This window comes from Camelus ferus, chromosome 17 (assembly GCF_009834535.1).
Source record: "Camelus ferus isolate YT-003-E chromosome 17, BCGSAC_Cfer_1.0, whole genome shotgun sequence".
NCBI lineage: Eukaryota > Metazoa > Chordata > Mammalia > Artiodactyla > Camelidae > Camelus > Camelus ferus.
In genome coordinates, this window is record NC_045712.1 from 9690392 (window position 1) to 9711009 (window position 20618).

The 20618-nt window shown below is 38.4% G+C and overlaps 1 protein-coding gene and 1 long non-coding RNA gene across 15 annotated transcripts in view; one reads left to right on the plus strand and one right to left on the minus strand.

Annotated features, from left to right (window-relative positions):
- MITF (melanocyte inducing transcription factor) overlaps nt 1-20618 on the minus strand; it is a 209513-nt gene that overhangs the window by 41446 nt on the left and 147449 nt on the right. The gene's annotated exons all lie outside the window — the stretch shown is intronic.
- LOC116657081 lies at nt 273-20507 on the plus strand. The gene is made up of 3 exons (XR_004312015.1): nt 273-283; nt 3069-3078; nt 20431-20507. It is a non-coding gene; the product is annotated as an uncharacterized LOC116657081 (long non-coding RNA).

Consider the following 20618-nt stretch of genomic DNA (forward strand, 5'->3'; position numbering starts at 1 on the left):
AATGAAATCCATTTTTTTTAATTGAAGTATAGTTGATTTACAATGTTGTATTAGTTTCTGGTGTACAGCATAGTGATTCAGTTATACATATATATATATATTCTTTTTCATATTTTTTATTATAGGTTATCACAAGATATTGAATATAGTTCCCTGCACTACACTGTAGGACCTCACTGTTTATCTGTTTTATATAGAGTAGTTAGTATCTGTAAATTCCAAACTTACAATTTATCCCCTCACCCTTTCTCCTTTGGTAACCATAAATTTGTTTTCTATGTCTGTGAGTTTGTTTCTGTTTTGTTAAGTAAGTTCATTTGTCATCGTTTTAGATTCCACATATATGTGATTTATCATCATATGATATTTATCTTTCTCTGTCTGACTTACTTCACTTACTATCATAATCTCTAAGTCCATCCTTGTTGCTGCAAATGGCATTTCATTCTTTTTATGGCTCAGTAGTATTCCATTGTGTGTGTATGTGTATATATATAATCACATCTTCTTTGTTCAACCATCTGTCAATGTCGATGTCTTGCTATTGTAAATAGAGCTGCTAAGAACATGGGGGTGCATGTATCTTTTTGAATTAAGAGTTTTCTCTGGATATATGCCTAGGAGTGGGATTGCTGGATCATACAGTAACTCTATTTTTAGTTTTTCTAAGGAATCTCCACACTGTCTTCCACAGTGGCTGCACCAAATTACACTCCCACCAAGAGTGTAGCAGGGTTCCCATCTTTCCACACCTTCTCTGGCATTTATCACTTGTGGACTTTTTAATGATGGCCATTCTGAGCCATGTGAAGTGATACCTCATTGTGGATTTGACTTGCATTTCTCTGATAATTAGCAACACTGAGCATCTTTTCATGTGCCTATTAGCCATCTGTGTATCTAATGCAATCCATAGTTTATGAAACTATTTAACGAGGGGGAAAGGTCATCATGTAAGTAGGAACACAAAGCAGGTTAGAATCACTACATACACTGTGACCCTAAGTTGACCTAAAAATGCTGTTTATACATATGCATAGACGAAAAAGACCTATTACAAATCATTCAGCCAAAGTGTTCATCATGACTATCTCAGAATGATTAAATTATAGGTGACTGTTACTTCATTATTATGATGTTACTTTTTAATAAGTTCTACAATGCATATAGCACTAATTCTGTCATTTTAAAAAATCTATAAATTCCACAAAAATTAAAGTCTCTGGATCTGGACAAATAAAAATATACTTGGACAGAATTCCTCTACTGAAAATTCTGCACACCACAAACCCATGAAGTTGTTACAGAATGATGAAATCTGCCTCGTTTCAATTTTTTCTTTAAATATTTGAGCAGACAAAGAGGACCCTCTTATTTAGGAAATTTTTGGTCTAACATTCAAGCTCAGACAGTTTGAGCTTGTATAGTGTTTGACACATTTTTTATGGTTTTGTAAAAGGCCACAATTACGTGGTTCAGTGGTGACCTTACAATAATAGCTCATTGTGAGGACCCTCCCCGTCCTCCCCTCTCCTGATGGCAGTGGTGAGCGCAGCATTCCACGTGCTGTAACTTTTTCACGTGCCCCAGTTTAGCACTGCCTCAGAATCGCAGATGCCTTTTTGTTTTGGCATCCCTCCCGCCCAAAATGCCCCCATTGTTTGCAGTTTATCGGGTATTAGAGATCATTATAGCACAGGCAGCAAAACTCCTTTTCACAAGGGCAGACACTCTTAAGAAACTGGCAGGGGTCAAGTTTGTCAGAGATGAAAACATTGCTCTGGGCCTAAGCAAAAGGTCAGATAGAAAGGAGAACTGAATGCTGCTGGTCTGAAGGTCAAGTCCACATGAGCTGAAAACTGGCAAAAAACAGCCGCCTGTTAAAAACACGGACTTCAGGGCCTAGATCATGAGACTGAGGGGTCCTCCCAGTTTTTGAGGAAATGCGTGATCTTGGGCAATTCCTAAGACTGACGTGATGATGAAATTCCAGTTTGGGAATGAACAACCCCACCAATAACAGGAGCCGCTCATGAGTGCTTTCTGACTGTGCAGATGCCGTGCTGAGAGTTTTACTCACAGGTACATCATAACCACCCCACTGAACAACCCAGCCACCCGTTCAACCAGCATTTACGAAGGCACTGAGGACAGAGCAGCCACTAAAGCAGACCTTCAGATCTGACAAAAGCCATACGATATTGGGGAAGTGGAGACACACATGATGGAGACAAACCAACAAAGAAGGAACTTCACACAGTGACACGAGTACAATACAGAAAAGAAAAAAAAGAAAGCCACTGGGAGAGAAGAAGGCTACTCCATGGTGGGGACATTCCAGCTGAAACCTGAATGATGGGAAGAAGCCAGGTATGCTGAGAACCACAGGAGCTTAAATCCTGAGCTGGAAGCTGCACAAGAGTGGCGTCAATAGCCAAGCCAGCAAGGCTGGAGTTGGGACCAGGTCAGCGTGTGAACTGAGAGAGGAGGCAGGGCCAGAGGTTACGGTGCTTTGTAGACCTCGGAAAGTAATTTGATCTTTCTTCTCTGCTGCTTGTGAGAAGTCTTAGGGAGGTTTTAAGCAGAGAAGTGACACGATCTGCTGAACATGTGTAAAACATCACTCTGGGGTCGATGTGGATGGGAAGGAACAGTGGACACACGAGGGACAATGAGGAGGCTCCTGCTGCCACATCCATGAGAGGTGATGATGTCTTGGACTGAAATATTAAGATACTGTTGGATAAGAGATACAAGCTGCTATCTCTTGTCTCTGGTGGCTTCTTGGCTTACATCAAACCTAATTTAAGAAGAGCACATACGTGAAAAGACTTTCTTACACAATGCTCTGAAATGTCTCACATCACCACCAAGAAGTAATTATAAATGCCGCACGTGGGTGTAAAATACCCCTTGGCTACCCGCTCAGGGCACACAAGCTAAGCGTACAGGCAACCGTCAGAGTGCAATGGAGAGAGGTGGCGTAGTCTTGTTAGTATCTGGCTAGAATTTCAGAGAGATCTGACTTTCAAACCCTAGGCAAGGTGCTTAAATACTTTGAACCTCAGTTCTCTCTTGGTAAAACAGGATCATGAATACTGCTGACCTAGTAGTTAGTCATTTTATTGATGAGTTTAAGTGATCCAAAGCATGAAGAGCACTTCCCATGTAGTTAATGCTCAATAAATACATACTGCTCCCGATTATTGTCAGTCCTGGATTGTTTTGTCTTGTTGTTTTGTTTTGTTTTGACATTCACGTTGATCAATGTTAGATCATTTAGCTCATCCATCTCAAAAAATAAATAAATAAATAAAGCCGCCTTGAAGGACTTGGGGGCAATAAGGAGGCAGGCAGTTCAGCCTCTTTCAGGTATCCTTTTATCTTTTTCTCTTTGGCTGACACAAGTGTCACAGGTGGATGCCAAAGGTAAGAGTAAAAGGGGAGAAGCAAGAATCTTAGAGCATCGGACACTTGTTGCCTGGAGTATCATACAGAAGGCTTTTGTGAAATCTTTTTCTCTCTCCCACTTCCAAAGGAGCTAGCTCAGGTACTGATTATTAAACTGGGCTTTAGGGAAAGTAGGAACTCCTGAAAACTATATGCAGACTTTTGACTGCTCATTTTTCCAGGAAGAGGTCTAACATATTGAAACATTTAAAGATGAAATCACATGTAGAATTTGCAGGTAAGAGGGAGGTATATACAGGAAACAAGACAAGTCAGGAGTTGATAATTGCTGAAGCTGGGTGATGAGTACAGGAAGGTCTCATTATATTACTTTCTCTACTTTTAAGTTTGAAACAACCTTCCCAAGTTCACACTGAGCATAGACAATTTATGTATGAGATACTTCATTTGCATTCATTTTCTATCTTCTTTTGCTATAAAAGGAAAAGTCAAGCACTTGGTCAATCTATTAACCTACCACAAGCATAAATTACTATTCAGGATCTTTGCCCAAAGCTGTCTTCTACAGGAGTTGACTTTATGTTCCACGAACTGATCATGGATTTAATACGATCCGTGTCATTCCTCTGTAGTGCTGTCAGCCTGAGCACCTCTCAGAGAAACATTTTGTTAACAAAGTAAGTTGGATTTGCTCACGCCGTGTTCTCATGAATAAAATCATGTGCGTATGTTAGCCACAAATGAAACATTTATTTACTTGTGCAGAGGGTACAAAACTGAATTCATATTGACCTTTTCAGATCAAAATCAGGACTACCTCTTTCAAACAAAATGTGTGGTGATCTATAGTTGATGTCACAGCAGAAAAAAAATACAGCCAACTGAAATTTGAACTTATAAAAGATATTTAGGAGGAGTTTTGATTTTCATCATTAAAAAAAGTCCATTTGCAAAAAAAAGAAAAAGATTTATCGCATTCTACAAAGCAAACTTTCAGAGGAATTTAAGATTTGCTGCAAATCTATAAAAATGTATAAAGAGAGGGCACATCTATACAAAACCAATATATGTAACTGGGATAGCCCCACGTGGATTTCTTTGTGTGACAAAAATAATGGATAAAATGTGTGAAGAGGAAAGGGACAAAAATATTTTTGAGAACAGAAGTGGGAATTTTGAAAGAGATAAGAATATGGTAATATAGTGGGGTTTCTCATAATGAAAAATAATGAAAAAGTGAAAATGAAGTAATTATTGAACACTTACTATGCACTAGGTAGCTTTTCTAAAAGTTTTCAATGGATTTGCTCATTTAATGTTCACTACAACCCTATGAGGTAGGCGCTGTTATTATTCCCATTTTAGGGATGAGAAAACTGAGGCTCGCTCCTGATCACTATACTAAATACTGGCATGTTGTGGGTTATCTGTAGAATTTATATTTCAACATAGTATTGCTGACTGTGAAACTGTACAGAGTCCATTTGTAATGATTTTTTCATCTGAGTACTTGTTTTCACATTTTCTTTATAAATAAGCCTCTCTTTAATATATGATCCTCACCTGGCTGCACACTAGGCATTAAACCAAAGTTTTTTATTCCTAAGAAAACAGAAGCAGACATTGGGGCCAGCAGGGGACCAATGAAGACAGAACTTCATATCAGAGAATCAAAGTGAACATCCATTATGGGAAAACTGCCTCAGGACTTTGAGTAATTCAAGGGTTGATGCCTTTTCTTTCTTTTTTTTTGGGGGGGGGGATGGAGGGGGATGTGTTCGGGGAAGGGGGGGTGTCAGCATGCAAACAGAATCTTCCAGATTCAAAAGGAATTTTTGTTAACCAAAAGCATCTGCATCATGGGATTTTTAAAGGAAAGGTTAAACCATTGTACAGTATAGTAATGTCTTTTATAAGAAAGAAAATGGGCCATTGTTATCATTGAAATGCCAGTCGCCATATACCTAACCAAAATTAAAAAAAAAAAAAGTTAGGGGAGAGAAGCGCACAGATTAATCCTTTGTTAAATGGCCCAATGTACTGTATGGTTTGGGGGGGTGGAGGGAATGGTTTAGTCAGTCCCCAAAAGTCTGCATCTTTGTGTAGAAGATAGAAAGAGGGACCTCGTTGTGAAAGAACATCCTCACTCCTCTCCTCCAGGAGCTTACAGATGGACGGTTAGGGTGGGGACAGGAGAAAGGGAAACCCATACACTCATTTACTTATAAGGTGCTCCTACCTTTAAGACAGTGGCTCTCAACCGCAGGTGATTTTACTTCGTGAGGAACATTTGGGAATGTCTGGAGGTATTTGCAGTTGTCACAATTCGGGGTACAGGGGGGTGGCTGCTACTGGCATTAAGTGGGTGGAGACCACCGATGACGCCAAACATCAGAGTGCACAGGACAGCCCCACAACGAAGAACAACCTGGTCCCAATCTCAGCAGCGGAGACACCCGACACTAGGTAACGTTGTGTCAATTCACTACCGCAAACCGCTTTAGGGGAGATTTCAGAAAAAAAGGGCAACAAGACCAGCCAAGCCAAAGGAATGGTGTAGACAGCTCATAAACTACTGGCAGGCTTCCTTCTTGTACGAGTTTCATAGTCAACAGTTATTTCCCGTCTCGTCTTGACATGCAAAGGACACCTTTCCAGTTAAATGGAAGGAGGAGGAAATGTCCCATCATCACTGTGAAGAGCTGAATTCAAAATCCAAGACTTCAGATCGACCTTAGTTCCAGACAGTAATGTGGTCGGGAAAAGTAAATTGAGAATTACCAATTCAACACAATTATGATCAACTGTGCCCTAAAACTAAACAGGACAAAAGTGAACAATTCAGATGATTTAAAAAAAAACACTGGAAACTTGCTTTGGTGTCTCTGAGTGCATCAGCAACTGTGAGTGCACTGGTGACATCACTTAAAAGTCCCTTTTGTCTGATAAATATTAAAGGAACACAGGCTGTGCTCAAAAACAAAACCAGAGGTCATCAATTCTTAGTTTTACAACGTTTCACATAAATCCTCTTTCTCCAAAACTACAATAACAAAACAACAAATAGTTTTCATCTGTTCATTTCCTACATCTTAAAAAAAAAAATTACTTTCCTCAATATATTTTAACAACTTTCAAAAGTTACTAATTTATAATTTTATATCTGATGCACAGATTTTATTTTCTAACTGCTTTTTAAAGTATAAATAGAACTTAAGCCATTGCTGCTATCTGTCCAGGCTGAATTGGGGCAGAAGGAAGCTACGTGTGCTATTCTTCCTACCTCTGTGTGTCTCAGACACTCTCCATCATAAAGAATTATAAACAAAGAAAAAAGTCTAAATGGTTCTTAAGACATAAAAAAGAAAACACATACATAATTGCACACAGACAAATGCTGCCTCGGGTGTTTATATAAAATAATTTAATCCTAATGACTTCAGTGGCCAATTCTTTATGGTCTTAAAGATTTTAGACCTGGCTTTATTTTTGCTACCTGCCTCCCCATCAGCTACATTTAAGGGGAAAAAGCTATGAAACACTCAGAAAGAAAAAACAAACAAAAAGCTAAAGCGGTAGAAATAGCACTAAACAATATCTTCTCAAAAAGTTTTCATCTCATAACGATGCCTTAAGTGCACCACAAAAGTGCAGACTTAAATGACCATGAATGGACTCTCAGTTTTTGCAAAGTGGTAAGTGGTTTCAACTGCCAAACTGAAAGCTTCCTCACGTTGTGTTTTATCTAGCTGGCACTCTAGAAAATGCCTGCATTGCGGTGACTGAATCTGAGTGTTCCCTTCTCCCTTAGCACGGAAATACAGAATGAGGCAGTTATACCCTTACCACTGAATATGCTCACGAACTTATCGTTTGATATAAAATGGTGAGGGGGGAGGGAGAGAGAGACAGAGAGAGAGAGAGAGGAGAGAGAGTGCTTTCTTGAAATAAAAGAAATTATTAAAGAAAAGCATGTCATGTAAGGCCAGGTAATGCAAATATTATGGTTGGTTTTCCTTTAGATGGAACATGATTACTTACTTAACGACAAGCCATGTAATTTTTCCATATTCAAAATGGTCATCGGAGGGTAGGAGACTGAGTTCTAACACAATTTTTACCCTCTCTGTTCAAAGAGAAGAAAATTCGGGAAGAAAATGAATTTTTCTTGAGCATCTCTTCTGTAAAAGGCACAGGCTCCCGAGCCTTCACAGATGTGAATCTTACTTGATGCTCGCAACAGTGCTCAGTGCTATCACTAGGCTGGTGTACAGATGAGGAAACTTAGCACAGAGGACAAATCACTATTCCACAGTCACTTGTCTGCTCTCACACAGTCAGAGATCGAAACCCAAGTTTGCTGGGTTCCAAACCAACCAAACCATGCAGGACACACCGAGGCTTCACTTCTCAGGAGTGAGTAATGGCCTGTTACAAGTGATGGGGCAAATATGCTTATGCAAAGACCTCCAGAACTGTCACTATGGAAAGGAATGTACCAGAGGAAAACCACTCAGGGAATTTTACTGAACTTAGTATTGCCCTTAAGACTAGGGAGGAAACAAAAATTGCATGACTTTTCTTATTAAAAACTAACAGATACGGTTGGAGAAAATTTAGAAAATAAGGATGAGGAAAGAGGAGGGGGAAAAACCACACACATACAAATTCCGTCCAGAAAGATAAATCCTGACAGCAAGATAGCACTTATCTTTCTATGGATCAAAGTACAACTTTAATGTGGTCACAGGCAAAGTTAGCAGGACTGGAGCAAAAGTTACCCTGTTCAGAAAGACCAAGCCCCCATTTTTCCTCAAGGGGGAATATACTCATCTCTAAAACCTAAAACATACTTGCCAACCTGCCCACCAGCATCTTGCAACACTGCACCCAATTTAATCTCTCAGAGTAGAGTTCAGATTTGGATTATTAACTTACATTACATGTTGCTACTCCTGATTCTTCAACTATATGTTGTTGGGTCCCAATTCTAGGAAACAGGTGGAGCTACAAACAGCTCCATGCCAGGTCTCAAGGGAGTAGAAGTGAAATCACCACTAAGAAGAGCACGAGGAAGGTCATACAAGGAGCGATGTAATGCTGAAAAATCCTATGCTTTCCCCCAACCCTTTCAATTTCATCACACTCACATCTTTTACATCATGTCATAAATGCAACCACCTCACCTAAGAGAAGACTTGCAATCCACACTAGGTTCAAGGGCCAACAATGGCAAAAAAAAAAAAAAAAAAAAAAAAAAGGAGGAGGTGGGGAACCATATCGAGTCAAATAGCCCCATATTCCAAAGTTAAGAAGGGTGAGCAATACCTAACAATTTCCCAGACTTATGACCTCCAACCACACACACTAACCTAAAAAATGCCAACAACTTAAATACACACAAATGAGATTTTTGGGGGTCATTATCCCCAGAAACAGTCAATTGTGGTTTTGCAAAAGCATCCTTACACATACTTTTCTAGACCATAAGACCATGTACCGGATGAAAGCTGACTGATGGCAGAACAGACATCCTTCTTGTTCTTGTACCTTAGCACTTAGTACAGTGTCTGACCTGCACTGCACGGCATGTTTATACTGCCAATAAACAGTATGTCAAATGAACAAGAGATGATACCACAATCCTACTCTTCTAAAGATTAAAGTCTTCTAAAGATTAAAAGTGGTAGATGGACAGGTTCACCAAGGGAGCTGGCTAATAAACTATGTTATGTTCTTTTATGATAATATTTAATTCTAAAAGAATCCACTTGCACATACTGTCATTAATTTAAAAAATCCACAAGGAGAATATCATTCCAAGATATGGGATCTGGATGAAACTGAAATGTTTTACTTTAAAAAAACATTAGGAGACGAGTGTTAACACTCATATGAAAGCCACAAGCTTATTATGATGTACATCAAATTACTTCGTCTAGATACAACTATTCATTATTAGGCCACAGATTGTCTTCCCTGATATTAAATTAAAAATCAGTGCTATTTAGTAAATCTTTGCTTATCAAGCACAGCTTGCCTACATAAAATGATTTTAAAAGTTTATACAGCCCCAGATGTAACTCACTCAATTCTGAACCTATAAAATTCCACAGCAAAAGGAGTCAGGAGTGTGTCTATATCGAAATTTGAGAAAGGTAAAAGTTACATATATTGATTTTTCTTATTAGGGAATGGAGAGTTCATAAGATTTTGCTCTGGCTTCTTAACCCCTAAATCCAACGTGCAGACGCCAAAGCTCTAGATATGAACATACGGACCCCATTATTTTTCATAATAATGAAAATATATTAGCAATCTCCAACATCAGAAGAATGACAAAGTACACTCATTTGCATTATTACGTAAGTAGTAAAAATGATACGTAAGGGGAGTATACAGCAATATAAACACACATGATACGGAAAATAAAATGCAGATGCGAAAGTATAAAAGCTATTATTGCACTGACACAAAAACACAAGTTTTTTTATAAATGAAAACTATTTTAAAATACTTTTGTATCGGAGCAATGGAGTATGATATTTTCATCTTCTCTACCTTTCAAACTTTCCGATATGATTATTACAACAATTTGCCAATTTCTTTGGGTTGCAGAGCCAGCCTCTGACTAGAGAAGTGAGAAAACGTAGGTATTTCTTTTCCTGCCTCCCTTGCAGCTCAGGAGTGAACAGGGCACTTGGGATCCATGAATCGGTACTTGCACGGGACTCAGGAGCTAGAGATAAGGAGTGGGCACCCCTGGAGATGGTCACGGTGTGGGGAAAGGTTGGCTTCCTGGCACAGAAAGGGCAACATAGCAGGCTTCTGTGGCTGTTCTGCAGACCAGTTTTGTGCTGTGGTTTGAGATACTGCTCCTGGCTTCATGGCTCCAAGCCTGGTTCTCTTACCCACATACCAACTCTGCAGGTATCCCAATATCCTGTCAACAAATTTCTTTCCTTCTAAAGTTAACCAGTGTTGCTTAATGTTGCTAGCTATTAAAAACTCTGACATAGGGCTAAGCTCTGACTACTTTTATACATACATACATAGGTGTGTTATAAATATATACACTGTAGAAATAAGTACATATGTAAATATATATGAAATATGTATTTATGTACACAAATATATTTATTAACATATATATAAAGGGGAATTTTCATCAATTTTTAAGTTAGGAACTTTTCACACAAACAAGAACCATATAGTATGATTCACTTTTACTCTGCCTGATTATGATGTAGGCTTCTTGCATTTGAAGGAATACAAACTCTGGTTTAAAAAAGAATTATATGGTGAGGAAAAACCTCAAATGAATGGATTCTCTTATGATTTCTTCACCCAGAAGCAAGTAAAATGAGCTGTTAGCATTTCTCTCTGGGCTAATCTTACAATTAAATGTAATTGTAGTAAATGCAGATAGAAGGGATCTTTGAAGTAAGTAACTCTGGAGAAAAGAACAAGTGATTATGTTTAATATCCATGTTTGGTTCTATGTATTGCACAGTTACTGACCCACAGAACACAAGAGTGGTTTGATACATAAAGAAGGACAATTAGTTTATGATGTTTCCATTTCATTAGAACCAACAAAACTAGGCTTTATATCTCCTCCTATGCTCAGTACAACACATTGCTCATAGCAGATATGCAATAAATATCTGTTAAAATACTGAACTGATAATGAACTATCCTGAACTGCTCACTATTCGTATAGGGTAAGGCCCCTGAGACTAGGAAGACAAGCTCAGGGTCCCTCTTCTTGGTCTCTTATCTTAACAACCAGCCAATTATTACAATCCACCTCTTGAAACCACCCACCCTTGAGCTGTCACCCTTTCTCACGTACTTACTCATCTGACCCTGTACAACAATGGCTTCAACCCAATGCTCCTGCGGGGCAGGTGAGTGTCACTACTGCCACCTCATGAGTGGACAAAGCACCCCTAAGTCATTTGTGCAAAGACAGACAATAAATACGCAACAGAGTGTCAAGTTCCTCGGCTGGAGGAGGTTCACTGCTAGCCGAGTTCAAATACCTTCTTCTGAAGTGCAAAACTGTTCCTTGAAAACAAAATCGTTCAATTCTGGTAGCAAGTATCCATGACTATGAATCATGTGTCTGGCTGTGTAATAAAGGAACAGGAGAAGGGGCAACCACAAGGCGAAACAAGTGGGGAAGGTCCCAAAAACAACTTCTCCCAAGAACTAGCATTTCCTTAATTCACATTGCAAAAAGACAGAGAATCCCCCTTCTCATTTAAAGTGCCACAATCCAATGTGTCACAGTTAACAAAACGCACAATATCAAACTTATATTGCATTCACGGAAGCCGATGACAGCTTTCTCTCGTCCTGGATACAGAAAGGCTGAACAGGCACCACCACCAAAACAATTCAAGGGGCTGCGTTTTATCATGCTATTAACACGTGTGTTAGGAAGATATAAAAATCACTGGCTCAGTTTACGCGCTGATGACCCCCGTGGAACTGCCTGGCTCTCCCCTCCTGTCCAATGAGCTGTGCTATTATTTCTACCTAAAAAGAGTCAACTGCATTACAACAAATGAGATGCAGCTCACCACTGCGCCCAATGACCAAGTATCTCAAGGGCTGAAATCTGAGTCACCTTCATGCAAACTCCACATGTCACTGCTCCATTACCTTGGCTTCTTCTTTGGAACCTTAGGAAAATCCTACATTACAAATGCAGGGCAAATGAGAGCTCCTGAGGAAGGATTTATCTCCTGAAGAAAAATAATGGTGTAAAACATGAAATGCAAAATAGGACATGCTTCCTTCACATACTTGGACAGAAATGTCATGCAGACACCAGTAACGCTACTACATTGCTCATTAAACAAGGATAAAACGAGCTCATTAAAAAAATCTTCAAATGAAGACAAACATAAATCGAGACCAAAATGCCCCATCTCATTCTTCTCTTTGATTGCTTCTCTTTAGAAGTAATTACTTTTAGTGTTTACATGTATTTTTAATATTTCTAGGCTAATTAAAATAGAATTAAACAAGAACACAATCACATAGGTACGACACATGCATGCAGAACACTTGGTTATGTGATGCATATGTTTCTATAGTTTGCTTTTTTAAAAATATGTAGTAATATAATACAGACGACTAGATCTACCTCTTTTTTTAAAAGCAGCCACCTAGTGTTCTATTCTACTAATAAACTTTTAAATCATTTCCAGATGAAAGGCATTTAGGTGGTTCCCAATTTTCACTATAATAAGTAATACATAATTGAATATTCTTGCACTCATGAACATACTGCACCACTATATGGTCTTTGGTGGGGGTGGGGTGGAGTCTTTAAGGTCGAGGACACTTGGGCAAAATGCAAATGTCTGTTTTGCATTTTGATAGATGCCACTCAAATTCTCTGCAAAAAGGCTGTTCCACTCATACTCCCACCAAAAGAGGCTCCGAGGGGGCCACCTACCCACACCTTCCCCAACGCTGACTCCGACAGGTTTGACGAGCTTCCTAACAATTTTTACAGGCAGCTTAATGAATGAGTATCACATTTTCTTTAGGAAATTATTAAGAAGCCTGACAATTAAAGAAATCACAGGTAAAGTTCCTGCCCTAAAGATAATTACAGTATAAGGGAAAACTGCAACAAGGAAGACAACTAAAATACACCCAAGGAAGCTAACTAAGCAAAGAGAGTGATGATAAACTTCTATGATAAACGCTTTGGCAGTCCCCTCCGTTGGGATGTGCCCCACTACTTTTTTTCCTTTAAAGAGTTTCCTCCTTTTTTTTGTTTCAATTTTTAAGATTTATATACAATGATATCCTAATGGCTATCCCCTAGCTCCCGGGAATGAAAAAAAAAAATATTGCTATGTGTGCTTTAGTTTAAATGTTGGAGATAATAAGTCCCTTAGGTTCCCCTGTCCAGTCCTGTTTCCCTTTCCCCCTCCCCAGAGGCAACTATTACCCAGAATTTATTGTGTATCCATCCAGTCCATGCATTTACAACATAGCACCTATAAAGCATTGTTATTTTGTGTGATTTTCTTTAAAACATACACAAACATTGACCACATGTATGTCTTAACCAATTTGCTTCTCTCACTCCATGTTACGTTACTCAGATCTGCCCAACGATGATATATCCATATCCAAACCATCTATTTTCTTGATGTTGTGATGTAATCCATTCCCTTACTGATAGACATTTAGTTTGCAATTTGTTACAATCACAAATTGATCGCTGCTGTGAACATTCCAGTGCCTGTCTCCTTTATGGCTTCTTTAGGGCATTAACCTTGAAGTGGAACTGCTAATAGTAGGTTCTGGACATTAAAGACTTAAAGGTGTTTGGCCTTTAATCAATGCTCCCACCAGCAATGGATGAGGGTTCAGATTTCCCAGTTCTGTCCAAACATAGTATTATCAGTCTTTTGAATTTTTGTCAATCTCATTGTTTGTGAAATAGTATATGGTTGTCATGTGAATTTTCAGTTCTCTTAATTACAAATCAAGTTGAGCTTTTGTAAACTATCTATATTCCACGCCCTTCCTCTCAGCCCACTGTGTTTCTTACTGATTTTTAAAAGTTCTTTATATATTCTGGGTACTATGCCTATTATTTATGTTATCAATATTGTTTTCCTATTTACTATTTATCTTTCAGCTCCATGTTTCTGTTTAGCTACATCTACCTTCCTTGAAAACAGATTAAGAGTAAAAGCCATAGGAAAAAATCTTCCATTTTCAGGGTTTAATCAGGCTTGTGACAAGTACTTTGAAGTCACTTCCTAAATGTCAAATAACTATATCATTAAAGACCATGAAAATTCAGACTTAGAAAAAAATTAAAGATTAAACAAATGGATTTGTACATAACTCACCCCTCCGTTACTTGGGAAAGTTCTGAAATGTCTCAGTTAAAGAATCTTAAGAGAAAGACACTTAGCAAAATGCGGGACCATGGCATTCATTAACCAGAGTGAGAAAACAAAGTTTCAGTTTTACCTCTCTAAAGACTGTCATCATACACACAACTAATAACAACTGAATTTTACTTTAAAAAGTAACAACAGAAGAACCAATTAGAGGGTGATACTACCTGACTTCAAGACTTACTAGCTACAGTTTGGTATCGGTGTCAAGATAGACAGACCACTGGAACTTAAGAAATAGACAGACTTACGTATTTATGATCAACTGATTTTGACTAAGTGCAAAAGCAATTTAATGGAGATTGTCTTTTCAATAAATGATGTTGGAACAACTGGACATCCACATATAAGAAAATGAACTTCAATCCGTGTCTTCCAACATATATAAACATTGTTCAGAACAGATCATAAAACCTAAAACTGTAAAACTTCTATAATAAAACATAGGAAGAAATCTTTATGAACTTGGGTTAGGCAAAGAGTTCTTAGAAATGACACCAAAGGCATGATAATAAAGGAATAAACTGATAAATTGGGTTGCATCAAAATTAAAAACTTTTGCTTTTCAACAGGCACTATTAATAGTTTGACAAGACAAAACACAGACTGGGTAAAAATATTTGCAAAGCGTATATCTGGTAAAGGACTTCTAGATCAAGAACAAATAAAGAACTCTCAAAATAAATAAAACAAATGACCCAATTTTAAAATGAACAAATGATTTGCACTGACACTTCACCAAAAGAAGGTATACAGATAACAAGTAAAGGAGAAGATGTTCTGCATCATCAGGGAAATGCACATTAAAACCACAATGAGATAGCATTCTATGTCTATCTGTATACACACCTCCCAGAAAATGAAAAAGACTGACCATACCAAGTGCTAGTAAATGTAAGTAAAGTCAAGTAAAAATTTTTTTTAAAAATGGAGCTCTCACACACTGCTGATAAGAATACAAAGTGGTGCAACCACTTTGGGAAAAAATTTGGCAGTTCCTTAAAAAGTTAAATATATGCCTATTACATGCATCACTGGGTCTGCTCTCAGATATCCACAGAAGAGAAAAGAAAGGATACATTTATACAAATACCTGTACATGAATATTTATAGCAGCTTTATCTGTAATTAATTTGTAATTCCAAGACTGGAAACAACCCCAAATGTCCATCAATGGCAAATAGATCAACAAACTGTGGTATATCCATATAAAGGAACACTACTTAGCAATATAAAGGAACAAGTTAGTCACACATGCCATGACACTGCTGAATCTCAAATTAATAATGTTCGAGTGAAAGAAGCCAGACCCTGCCTCCAAAAAAAAAAAAAAGAGTACTTACTTGTATATATCCTTACTTACTAAACTCTAAAAAATGCAAACTCATCTATAGTGACGAATCACATCAGTGGTTGCCTGGGGATGAGGAGAGAAGGGCCGAACTGGGTGGGAAGGAGGGATGATAAAGAAGCACAGGCAATTTTGGGGTTAAAGGGCATGTTCTCTGTCCTGACTGAGGTAATCATTTCACAAGTGTATAATTCATCAACATTTCTCAAAGAATACACCTTCACAATATGTGCATTTTATTTGTCAATTATGCCTCAATAAAGCTGTTTTTAAAAATAACAATAACTAGCAGTTATTGAAAAAATACTATGTGCTGTGCCAACATTCATATATACAATGTGTGTGTGTGTGTGTGTGTGTGTATGATTGTATCACTTGATATATTCTTACCACACTGTGAAGCAGGTATTACTCACTCCCATTTTCAGAGGAGCAGGGAGATATAAATTGAGAAAGAAGAAGAAATCTCAATTAACTCTGCATCATACTGACTACTGAATATACACTAGGAACTGTCCTAAGAGCCAGGATCATGCAAAGATGTGGAAGTCATGTGGTCCTGCTGCCTCATTACTCACAGCCTATTAGGGTGAAAATAACTAACGGCAGTAGAAAGGATAAAGTGGTATGTGCTGTGAGTGGAATGCCCGCACAATTCCTTGAAGGAGGTGGGCAGAGACTGGAGGAGAGGGAGGTGGAGGGGAGAGCAGAGGAAGTCAAGGAATGTCTCACATAGAAGGCAGTGTTCGCGCTGCACCTTATTGGTTGGAGAGCATTTGGCCAAGGATGGATGGAGACAGAAAGGCAGACCAGGAGAAGATATGAGCAAACTGTCAACATTTCTACTGCTATTTTTTCATGCTGGTCAGTGCCTGGTGTAGGCAAACACACAGAATCTAAAAATGATTACGCATCTCAGCTCTTCTCTGTCTTCAGTACGGTTAAATGGTGGGGCTGTCAAAGAGCAATGGAATGTCAATTTTTAAACTAGCAGGTATGTGTTGTCTCTTTGGTTCACTACATTATTTTCAGAGTCTAGTACCCTGCTTGGCACACAGTCAGAACTAAGTCAGTATTTGTGAAATGAATAAAAATTCCAGAGTTTAAAAGGAGACAATTATTAAGGAACAATTATGAGTAACAGTGCTTCAAACCAATTGTGGCAAGTTGTCTCTGGAGCTTTCATTCAAAACTTATGGTAATAATAATAATAGCCATTTACATTTAGTAACACTTTTTTTGCATACATAGGCATTATCTCATATCTCCAACAATCTTATATTATTATTATTATTATTATTATTATTATTATTATTATTATTATTACTATTATTACTCTATGGCATTTACTAACCACAGTAATAAAGCAAAGTTTTGGCTTTATCTCTCTAAAGGCTGACATCACATACTTCTCATTTTGCCAATGGTAAAACAGAGGCTCTCAGAAGTTAAGCAATTTTGCTGCCAAGATCACACAACAAGGGCACGAGAGAGGCAGAATCCCAGGCAATCTGATTCCAGTGCCTTTTATTCACACATTCTTGGAATACCTCCTACACCAAGGCAGGGTTAGAAGCCATGACTCCTAGAAGGGAGGTGAGTTTCCGAACTCCAGCTCCAGTGCATACTGGAGAGGACTACTGAGTCTCAATTAATGGCAACTCCACAACATCCCTCCACTGACCGCTAATTTAAAAAAAAAATGAAAATTAAGAAAGAAGCCCCAGACACAAAGCTGCTGCTTGACGTAGCTAACAAAATGAGCTGCCTTTAGAGAAGAGAACCCTAGGTGTCTAGGGATGCAGGAGCTGGCCAGGGTCAGAAGCGGGTCTCAGGTCACAGAAGAGGGCACAATCAAAAGGCCAACAGACAAACCACATTCATGACCTTGATCCAGTGTTCTAAGCCAGGTTTTGCTTATCAGAAACTATGAGGGAGTTTGTTTTTTTTTTTTTAAATAATAATTGAAAGGGTAATTCCACAGTCTACGTCTGGGTCTAGCTATGTTTATTTTTAAAAGCTCACCAGGGGATCCCAGTGATTAGCTAGTTTGGAAATCACTACTCTCACCCGCAAACTAGACCCACTTCCCAGGGAAAAACTGTTCTTACCATATACCTTGAATTTTAACCTCTATGGTGCCATAATAATTGAAACTAAAACCCATAAAATGTCGTCAACTTAAAAGGGAAGTCTAATTCCTAAACTCTTTGAAGACTCGGAGATCATAGTTTATATTCTCTACAAACAAAATAAGAAATGATGAAACATCATAGGAAGTACCATTATTGTATCATTTTAATTATTCTATATTTTTGTAAACTAAAAATAAAACAAATCTTAAAATTCAAAAACAAATCCATTTGTATTGGGGCTGTGGTTTTTTTTTTTAACCTTAAAATATAAAGTATATATTGAAATGTTACAGGCAGAATTTCAGCTAAATGCGATGAACTGCCAATAACCAAGCCAAAAGGCAAGATCTTTAAAGACAAAGACTTGAATGTGTTGCCATCCCAGTGTTCCAGAGGTTATAAGTGTAACAAAGACTGCACAGTAATTAAAAGTAGTATTTTTGTCAGAAGATCAAACCAGCGTGTCCTATATTAAAAAAAAAAAAAAAGCCTCAGGCTGGTTTTCAAAAGGGTCTATTTTATACCAGAATAACCTATGAGCTGTCTGTTTCACCCTTCATTTGGAGGAAAACATAAATCATCCTCACAAGCCCACTGCAGAGCTAGGTCACTCAAACATAAAAATCAAGGGGTGGAGAGTGAGTCGTGGATTAAGCCACAATTCCTTTCAATAAATATTTATTGAGTCCACTGAATGTCCCAGTACTCTTTTGGGTGCTGGCACCCCTGCACGTAGCCAAGATCCATGTCCTCATGCAGTTAGAACTGAGCTTTAAGAATAAATATATTAAGTAAGGAATGCTCATGAACTTACAGAAATGGAAAGATGGAGGAAGCACAAGAAATGACCCATTACTGAAAATACGAAAGAAAAACTAGAAAAAGGAACAGCCACACAACACGAATGTGATTCTTCCTAGTAGACATTATGACTGATGTAGAAAGGTCTGTTTCACTGATGGTCACCTGCCCATTTTTATTTTCACCAAGCATGGGGGACACAGTCTAGAAGTCAGGCCCTCTCTCCTTCACTGCCAGTTGGACAGGGGCCACGTCTCAGTTTCCAACACAAAGCAGTTCTAAAGCCAATGGCATTACTACCACTTGCCCCCAGCTCGCCAGCCTGGGCCAGGTCGCCACTCCCCTCTACTACCCCCATGCAGGCAGAGTGGCCAACTCCAAGTCTGTAACACTTGTATTTGCAAGGTTGACACAGGCTGGGATAAATACATCAGCTAACTGCCTACGCCACACAAGCTCTTAATGACATGGGATGGGAAGTTATACCCAGAATACAATATATATCTCAGAAGCTCAAAGTACCACCCAAGTTTTTCTGCAACTCTCCAAATTAGACAGGTGGTGACATGTTAAATGCTTATTTTCAGAATTTACCACAATATTAATTCGTTTCTTCATCTGATTATAACCCCTAAAGAAGAACAGCTACTCATAGGATAGGACCAATTGCCCTATCTCAAACACGAGCTTAGACCATGAACTACTGGGAGAAAAATAACTAAGCAATAGCTAACCTCCACGGGCTCATGACTATTCTTTCTAAGTGCACTCCAACAAACAGGCATTCATAAAGAAATCTGAACCAAGAGCCGTTGGGAGAGGGACGGAGGGTGAGTACAAGACTAGAGTCAATGGCTCAATGGCACAATGGCTAAGAACTTGACTTTGTAAATTGAAAACTCTTTGCTCAAGCCCATGAAATTTATCTAAACCTTGGCAAAATGGAAACTGTAAAAACTGTTATTACAAAATTGTTATTAAAAAATCATTTAAACAAAAGACCCAGAACACTTGCATGATTCATAACCACTATCATAATTGAATAGTGGCTCTAACTGAAGCTAAATATTACCAATTTTAACACAGGGGCAAAGTCTTACGAAAGAGATACTGGATTGTAAAAAATCACTTTGGCTCATTTCGCTGCTAATTTGGTTAAAGAGCAGTTCCTTTCATCTAGCTGATCTGGGAGGATGCTTCTTGAAATTACAAGCAAAACCCAAGTCATACACATAAAGTTATACTGTAGCAACTTCATCCAGAGGGCTCAATGTAGCTCACACATATCTCATTCCATCCTCACAGGTTTTTTGTTTTTTTTTAATTGAAAGAACTTTTCTGGGGAGATGTGCAAAGGTAGACTTCTGGTGCTTAACATATTTTAAATTCACTTTTCCTAGGTAGGTATTACCTTTCCAAGCAAATCCTTCTAGTTTTAATAGGTAACGAATTCAGGACTTACACAAAGTATTACCTTTAAAGTCAACACTGTATAATTACGTCTCACTCTGTCCATCACTGGTAAGGTATGGTAATTCTACCTTAGGGGGCACTGTCCCCGTTCCTTTATTTGTCTTTATTATGTTACTTCTGTTTTGAACAAATTATCCAGTCAAATATTCCCCAAACACTCACAACATAACTAACTCTTATTATATTTACCTAGCCTACCTACTCCTTAATGAAAAAAAGCTGGCTGCAAGCTTCCATTCACCCTTTTCTACCTTCTTGTATCACCTTTCGTCAACTCAAATTCCAAAAAGAAGGTCATTGGTGTACCAAGTGTCAGCCAGTGTCACCTTATGAGTCAATCAGGATGTGCTTAGAAAACAAAGCTGTGGGAGGTGTTTGCTTCAACAGCGCCAGGAAGGATGAGAAGAAATTCAGGTAACTGTACCACACGTACTTTGCAAAACTAATTAAGGAGGAACTCTGGAAAAAGTGAAAGACACAGAAAGGGTTTAAAAACAGGAGAAC